The sequence below is a fragment of the Balearica regulorum genome, chromosome 8, assembly GCF_011004875.1.
Source record: "Balearica regulorum gibbericeps isolate bBalReg1 chromosome 8, bBalReg1.pri, whole genome shotgun sequence".
Classification (NCBI taxonomy): Eukaryota; Metazoa; Chordata; class Aves; order Gruiformes; family Gruidae; genus Balearica; species Balearica regulorum.
Genome location: NC_046191.1, coordinates 21,423,072 through 21,432,225, shown reverse-complemented (window position 1 = coordinate 21,432,225; position 9,154 = coordinate 21,423,072). Strand labels below are relative to the sequence as shown.

General features: G+C 35.5%; 1 long non-coding RNA gene across 1 annotated transcript; it reads right to left on the bottom strand.

The window, feature by feature from the left end:
• Positions 1 to 559: 559 nt before the first annotated feature.
• Positions 560 to 3,812, bottom strand: LOC142602690 (uncharacterized). Its single transcript, XR_012836453.1, has 5 exons — positions 3,771 to 3,812; positions 2,461 to 2,499; positions 1,870 to 1,908; positions 1,103 to 1,132; positions 560 to 693 (listed from the first exon to the last, which is right to left on the bottom strand). It is a non-coding gene; the product is annotated as an uncharacterized LOC142602690 (long non-coding RNA).
• Between the last annotated feature and the right edge of the window lie 5,342 nt (positions 3,813 to 9,154).

Here is a 9,154-nt window from a genome sequence, read left to right as displayed (position 1 = left end):
ATAAACTCTAATTAACCTCCAAAAATTTCAGTCCCATGGAGTATTTTTTCTTTGCTTTGCAAATTTAACTTGCATTTGATTACAATAGACTAAAAACAATACTCTGAAGTTGTTTTAGCATCTTTTCTACTGTCCTATGGAGGACTGCTTATCAGATGTTTACATTAGCATTATTGTATGTGATGATGACCAGGCACGGTGCTCAGTTTGCATATACAGCGATTTGTTTGACCTCCTTTGCTTTGGCTAGTAACCAAATATTTTCTAAGTATTTGTCACACCTATCAGATCTCAGGGAGGTGTTCATTGCATTCCCCATCAGAAATAAAAATAAGAATAACTCATATAGGTAGGGTACAATATGCTCTCTTAAAATGATGCCTAAAACACTGACAAAACTAATGATATCTACTAATGACTAAACGCAAAGGTAAACTAATGAGAGGCATGACATACTAGCTAGACGTACAACATAACAGCCAAGCAGCATCTGCCAATTTGACTTAAGAGTATTTTTTTTTCTTACATCAAGTAATTAATCTAATGTTACTGAATATAATCCATGTCTAGGGTGCCAAGCAACTCTTCAGAAGTTCATATAGACCATTTTGATGTAGCAGCAGAGAGAGCAACGGCACTCAAAACACTGAATAGCAGCAGGATTCGGGGAGTGGAGTGTTTCCCAGCAGAGCTCTATAAAAAAAAAAAAAAGAGCAATTTGATAAACGCAATTCAAAATAGTTCTATTTATTACTATTATAAAAGCATAGAAAGTTTCAGAGAAATTTTTTCCTATTAGCCCCCTTCTATTATGTAGGCACCTCTGATGTTAAGAGATCATGTGCACATCTATAGTACACGTAAATCAACATGCGTTCAGTTTTCAAGTGATAGGCAGGACCAAAAGTATGAAGCACTTACGTGGTTCCACTTTTACTCATTTTTGTTGATAATACTGCCATTTATTATGCTGCACATATATTCTCAAACATTTATCGATACAGGAAATCTGACAGATACCTCACAGTATAAACAACACTTTCAGATTTCTACAATACATATAGGAAGAAACCAGTAGAAACCAAAGAATAAAAGTGCTTACCACTTGACTGCCACCTGAGGAAGATGAATTCTGAAAACAAACAAACAAACAAGTCTAGAAGTGTTCCCAACTCAATGGTTTAGAACACAGTTTTGCCTGTGATCAAGAAAATTTTAATAGCTTAACCTACCACAGCATAGTTTTAAGTTGTTCAAGAGGAAAACAGCTTTGCATAGAGTAAATAGTTCTAGTTACACACTCTTATCTCATCTTACATATGAAAATTTGAGCTAAAATTGGTTAAAAGCCAAAAGCCTATTTTTGTCTCATTTCGTTATCCTATTCCATACAGAGTTTTCCGTCCCTATAGTTGAAAGGGGATATTAAAAATTGATGAGTATGGGGGGGGGGGGGGGGGGGGGGGGGGGGGGGGGAGGGGGGGGAGAAAGTGCAAAACCAGTAAAAAACTCAACAATCTAGCTTTAAAAAAAAAAAAAAAAAAATGGTGAAGGATTAACTACCCAGAGCCTATAACCATCTACACAGAAGAACAGGAATTTAAAAATAGAGGACAGCAAAAATTAACAAGGCGACAATTGGAATGTAAAGCAAAATAGATTGAGATTTAAAATGTAACTGATATTGAAATAGCTTTCCCAGGCTGAGGCAGTATTTTCCACAGCAGTTTCTTTAAATATGCTCTAATGTAAATGGAATACAGAATGTTCTCTTCAGACCAAATTATCCCAAAATTGCTCTATCCACCACCCAGGTTCTTTGTTTACTAAGAAAAGAAGATGAAAATACTGTCATGAAAGTATTATTACCGGTTTCCCAGAATAAGTGCTTCCTGAGGAAGAGAAGCCCTGTGAAATAATTATAAATCATTTATTTTTGATGTATGAGACTCCTAGTGAATTGTGTCCAAAGAGCACATAGCAGTCTTGAAAATACCCTAGATAGTAGTAGTTTTGATGCTGACTTTGATTTTACCATTTTCCTTGCTCTTTTTTTCCCTATTTTAACTGGATTGTCTCTAGTAAGCATAGCTATGTCCTCTTTATTCCATGAAAAGTTTCAGAGGATTTTCAAAGCAATATATTATTGACTGAACTACAAAGTTTGAAACTGAAACATTTATCCTTACTTAAATACATAATTCTTAATAGAATGTTCCAAGCATGTTCCCATGACTAAGTAACAGATTATATGAAAAACTTTGCTATGAGAGGAATGAATGCTGCCTCATCTTAAGGCTCAAGTTTCAACAGAATATTCCTATTTTTATTGGTCAGTTTTCTCTGACATTTACTGTTGTAACAATTTTAAATTTCAACCTCATTATTGTTACCTATTTTAAATACCAATATTCACATTTCTACCTTAGTTGTGGTATACTGAAAGAATAATATCCTTACTGGTTTTCCTTGATGACTGCCTCCTGAGGAAGATGAACCCTGAAAAAAGATACCCGTTTTCAACTCTAAGCCTATTTCTACTTCACTACATTCTTGCTATTTGGAATAAAGGACCACAGGAGAATGAATACTGTTGTGTCCAGTCATCCAAAAATCCTGGGGAAAAGCTTATCTGAAATACAAATATTTAACATCTTTCTGTTACAAGTATTCTTTTGAATGATGTATTAGAGAATTTAATTCAAAGTTCTCAAGAAAAAAGAGCTGTTTTGTAGTTATGATGTGTTTAACATATAGAAAGGAAAAAAATAAGGTCCAACTAAACATTAATTCACATGGATCAGACTACAGTTAGATTTAGGGGGGAAGGGGGAAGTAAATGTTAGAGTCCTTTACTCTACAGCCCTACTTGAAGAAGGCTCTAATAAAGAAAGTAACTGAAAATACACGTGGGTACTGAAAAAAATGAAGATGTTCTACAAGAGTCCTATTCAGTTTTCTGGCAAAGTTGCTCTGCTTATTTGAATGGCATTGCCTAGAGAATATCTTACAAGCATTGACTAAGAAATGCCATCAAATATGGCACACAAAGTGTCTCACTTTTATGATTCAGGTATAAGAACACGGAACATTTGTGCCCACTTTTTAATAGCTGGTGGATGCATCTTGTTTTCTATAAGAGAAAAGCTAAAATATTGTGTGTGCTTATATCTCCTGCCATTGAATGACAACAAAAGCAAGGTCTAAATTACATAGGAAAAGAAGAAAAAAAAAAAAGTGATCTGAAATGGGAGAAGATGAACATACGCACAGTCAAATGTCAACTATTATTTCCTTCAAAAAGAAAAAGAATTTTCTTCAAAGCAAGACAGAAATACTTCAGACAAATGCATATAAAATAAATGAAAAAGTGAGCTCTGAGCACAAAGTGTATGATTACTGGGAATTTAAACAGAAATAACTGTTCAGAAGTCCCTTACAAACAAAACCACCAACAACAAAAAACAAACCACAAAAACCCCAACTCACAAAACAACCAAAACCCAAAAGGATTCTGTAATCTCATTCTGTGATTACTAGAATCAGATGACTAGAAATTCAGTTACAGTGTAAAATGCTGGCTCAAAACTATTGAACTGCATGAAAATAAATATTGCGTTTGTTGAGATTATCCCAGATAAGTAAATCATGTGACACTTTGCATATTTAAGTAATTCTCAGAAAAATGTTTTGTCCATAACTGACTGGATATAATTTTTCTTAACAGGTTTATAAGAAAAAAAAGGTAAATTTGAATTCCTTTTACTTACTGGTTTACCATGTTGCCTGCCTCCAGAAGGATATGAGCCCTGTAAGAAGTCAAACATCTATTAATGGAATGAAAAAATCTTCTATTGCTGTCTCAAGACAATTCGTGCAGTACTTCAGATGAACTTATTTAGATGTTGTTTAAACAAAAAGAACCTGGGGTACCTAAAACTTAAGCTATCTACTGTACACCAAAACAAGGGCAATTTGTTATTCCGAATCAAGAAAGCAGTGTTACAAAATACAGCATAGTGATTATAGTTTTACACAGAGCAGTAATTCATTGTAACCAGTTCTTTTATTCAGCTTGCTGAAACATTTAATTTATATTTGCTCATCTATTTAAGCTCAGTAAAATGGCCAAATGAATGTATCTTTCAGCAGCAAATAACTGACCTGATCCAAACAGTACAGGGAAAGAGTTAGGAGTGATGGGATGGGAAGAGAATATACTCACCTGCCCACCATACTGGCTGCTTCCTGAGGGAGAAGATCCCTATTAAAAAAAAATAATCATAGGAAACGTAAAAGCTTAAGCATTGGCAAAATAACAGCAGGTAATTTTTTCTTTCCCCTGGGCAGAATGAAACTTCACAGAAGGACCTTTTGACAGAAGATCTCAGTAAGAATCTGGAAAGTAGATTAATCTAGAAAGATGTAGTGATAGACTCCTGACTCCATTCTGCTAAGTTGCTTAACAGTTGAAAGTAGTAAATTTGGCAAAGTCACAAAACACCTGCTAAGACTATTATTTCTGTATATTTATGTCAGAGAAAGTGTCTTTAAGTATGCCTCTGTTCAAGTTAAAAAAAACCCAACAAAACAAACAAACCAAAAAACCAACCTACTTTATTTGTGATTTTTTGTTAGGTCAACAGTGTTCAGAGAGCATCATGTGTATTATTGTAAGAGCATTCTTATTATTCCAAATAAGTAATTTGGAAAAATTTGTTTTGCAGCTTTTAAAAATCCTGTCCATACTACAAGAAATGATCTTCTTAATAGAGTGATACTGAACTCAAATGAAGAGTGAAACATTGCAAATGGAGTAATACTAATGAAAAATATGTTCCAAATTCTCATTAGACAGTCATCCATTACATCTGTTAATTATTTAGGCTAGTAAGATTTCTTGATCAGTGACAAACTACTGCATCTACAAAAGATACATAGGGAGCTGCTTACAGTAAGAGACTTGAATTGCAGCTGAAGATGAGGAAAGCAGTAGTATTGTGGGTAACACACCAGAATTTATATTTTAAAATATAAAAATATTGGTATATTTTGTATCAAATTTCCAAGTAATTAAACAAATGCTAAAAAAAGTAATTTCAATATAATTGAAAAGTAACACAGAAAATTGATTTTGAACTGGTCTCATAGCAATGTGAAACTGAAACAAAAATGGTTAAAATTATCACTTGAGATAAGAGGCATTTGGAGGTAAAACAATTGAAATTATGATCTATGCGGTTTCTTTAAATTGAAGTTTATTCATGCTACTCCATTTCAGTTACTGAGAAATGGTCCCTGTTTTCAGGTATTTATTGAGAGTAAAATGACTGAAAAACTGACTGGCAGTACGTGCACTGCATTATATTTTTCATTTAATAAATAGCAAGTAGGAAGAAGATTTTGAAAAGACAGAAAAGTTGCTTGCCTGTCCACCATACTGACTGCTTCCAGAATATGAAGAACCCTGTAAAAAGAATGTGAAACTTCTGTAAATAATTTTTTTAAATACCACCTGGCATCAAAAAACCTGGACCTAATCTAAACAATAGTCGTAACACTGATTAACTTGAAAAACTTCACACAGTTACTAATGAAGTGGCAAACCCTTTTATCACACATATAAATTCACAGATAGAATTATTTCAAGAAGGGTAGTTTCTTGGGAACTTTCCAGTATGTACATACTGTGAAAAAATATACAAATACTTACTGAACTTCCACCGGGGCACACACATCCACCCTGTATAAAACACAACCAAACTTATTTTCCTCAGTCTATGACTGGAAGAGGTCTCTCAGTTAGTAAATCGAACTCACACTCTGCTACTGCAAGAAAATGGGCTATAAAATCCTGCTTATAGACTCACTAAGATCCATCTAAAAGTAGTTTCTTTCTCCCTCCACTGTCCTTTCAGGCTAGCTGTGCACTTACAGACAACATTTTAAATACAGTCTTCTAATTTCTCATTTAAAACTTACAGTAAAAGCCTTACTCACCAAAAGGATGGGTAAAAAAAATTCTGAGTAGTAGTACAGAATTTTTTTTTTCTCCTAAGGAGGCCAGAGAACCGGGAATACATGCAGTACTTTTTATTGCTACAGATATTACAGAAAACACTAAATATGACTTCCGGTGGAGGCCTACTAGGTGTTTTCTGCTCTGACAAAATGAACTGAGATGTGGCCAGGGGTTCACCATTCAGTGTGTCGCTTTCCACATTTAATCTGCACAAAATGTGTAAGAAGAAGAAAAATGTTTGGCACCAAAGCAGGCACAGAAGCTCAAATACAGCTGCCATTCAGACAGTTACTACTGGCTACTCTGGCCTGTGGGATGTCTGAATGACACAGAAAAAGAAAATAACATGTTGCTGAGGCTTTGGGCAAAAAGAACACGGGTGAAGGATAACAATTCTTGTGAAGGGAAGATACACAAAGTAAACCATGAGTGCCTGACACTAGCACAACTGAATGGTGTGGAGAAAGAAGAGCATACCTGTCCACCAGACTGGCTGCCTCCTGAAAAGCCCTGGAAAAAAATGAATAACTAATTATTTTTGTGTTATGGAGTAACAGACTCACTTGTTCTCTGTAGTCCTTAGTCTTTCAAATTGCTTCTGTTCAAACATTACAAAAATGGGCTTCTTAGAACAATCTGTTCAAAGAAGCATTTCCATGCAGTTCACACTGGCCCCGTATCATTCACTAGTATCATGATCTGACATATCAGACTGACCCATACTTTGCAATCCTCACTTAGTTTGGCCTAAAGCTATTCTTTCTTAGAATGTTCCTTTTTTGGAAAATACACGGTCAGTTTTCCTAATGAACTGTGTACCAAAACGGCAAATACTATGAAAGCAGAAGTTTTACCTGTCCACTATACTGGCTGCTTCCTGAAGAAGCTATACCCTAAAGAAATGAGAAAGCATTTATATTTGTTGCACATTCTTTAATTTATGACCTGTCACAGAAAAACACACTTTTATTTTTCTTCCACAGATTCAAGCATCACAAGAAGACGAACACTTCTTTATAACCATACTGAAATCTATTGCCCTTTACAGTGGTTACTGTTTAAACAGAACAGTAAAGTTTAAATCAAAGTCAGCTTCAAGCAAGTGTGAGTAGTGCTGCTGTACTGGACTGTGTGCCTAGGGCAGCCTCCTATGTTTTACTTTCCTGAGTGGGCTGACGCAGCAGAAGGTCATATATTCATCTGTTCTACCTAAACACTGTTCTTGCTGTAAGCCACCCCTTTATATTCTCCTTTTCACAAAACAGAAAAAGAGAGAAAGCTGAACAATGGAAAAAACAACCCATACATAGAAAAACAATTCTCACCTGTCCTCCATAATGGCTGCCACCTGAGAAAGATGGACCCTGAAGCAAAGGTTCCAATTATTTCTCTATCAAAAAGCTTCTTTAAGGGTTTTTGAAAGAAAGACTATTTTCTCTATTGTACAATGAAAGATTACAGGAAGATAAACACTCAACCTATCCCTTTATGTGTTCTATGCAAATTATGGACAGTCTGTAACATATAAATCTTCCATAATACTGATCATGAGCTATTAAGATTATATACCTACTTTTGGGAGACACTATTTAGACTGAAAAATCTTTCTCCTCTAATTCCCTCTCCAGTAAATCTGACTAAATGTTTTCAGATGTCAAGGATGAGTTTGTTGGGGATTTCACTCCGTATTAAAGGCTATACCACTAGACAGCACTAGGAACTCTATCCATCATCTTTCATTTCACAACAGCACAGAACACCTCTTAACAACTCCAGAACTTCTCCCGTGTTCCCCTCCTGAGGCATACTGCTTCTCTAATGATACTGCATTTTACCAAAAGAAGTGAGGTATTCCATAGGTAGAGGAGGAATGCAATCTGCTTCCAGCCACTCCTTACGGTTAGAGCTAAGAAACCATGACAGCAGCAGAAGGGAAATGGGTTCAGAATAAGGAGGGCAGGTCAGAGGGCAGAACAAGGCCAGAACTGCATTTACTGTGATACAACAGAAGTACTGGCACTTCATAATTTTTGTTTTGTTTCAGATGATATGTATTTAGATACCTGATCATCTGTTAGCAGATTAACAGAGTTTACTTGAAATATGTTTTTTTCAGTCAATCTAAAAGTACCAAGTTTTGATGTAGAAGTTGGGTGATAGGATAAGGACTACACAGGAAAAGATTCTCACCTGTCCTCCATACTGACTGCCTCCTGAAGAAGGTGAACCCTGGAAAAAAAAAATTAATTAAATTTGGACACAAATTGGAACACAAGGAGTTCCATGTCAATATAAAGAAAAACTTTATTTGAGGGTGAACGAGCACTGGAACAGGCTGCCCAGAGAAGATGTAGAGTCTCCCTTCTCTGGAGATATTCAAAACCCTCCTGGACATGATCCCGCTCTAGGTGATCCTGCTTTAGGCAGGGGGTTGGACTAGATGATCTCCAGAAGTCCCTTCCAGCCCCTACCATTCTGTGATCCTCCATATCCATGTCATAGTACTCCTTTAAACCATGCTGCATATGAAGGAGAGGTGCCTAATTTCTTTCAGTGCAAAACTGTGAGAGTACTGAACCAGACTGTGCAAAAAGGAGTGAGGCTCACCTGCATTTACCATGATGCATCAGAAATTACATCTCCTAAAAACTCTCCTGTGGCTTTGTACCACATACATTTATAACTATTATATACCTAGCAACAAATTAAATAAAACATATGGGGAGGAAAAAAAATATCAATCTCCTTAAAATGTTCTTTTACACAGATAACTACCAAGTCTCTTCAATAAAGTAGAAGAATTCTCACCTGTCCACCATACTGGCTGCCTCCTGAGGAAGACGAACCCTGAATATCAACAAAAAAGGAAAATGAAACTTCTTTACGCTCATTTCATAGAATCATTTCATGAGGCTTTTAAAAAATTTGGTCAGCTTCAAGAAATCCTAATTTATTTCAGAAAGATATGACCTATAGTCCTGCAAATTTCAGGAGCCAATTGAATCAATTATGTATTTCACATTCTATTTCTTCTTAGTTTTAAATAACGGTCTCCATCTGAAAATGTTTTGTTTAATCACAGTAGCACCAGATGGCTACAGAGAAAGATTTACTGAGATTTTAGACTAAGAT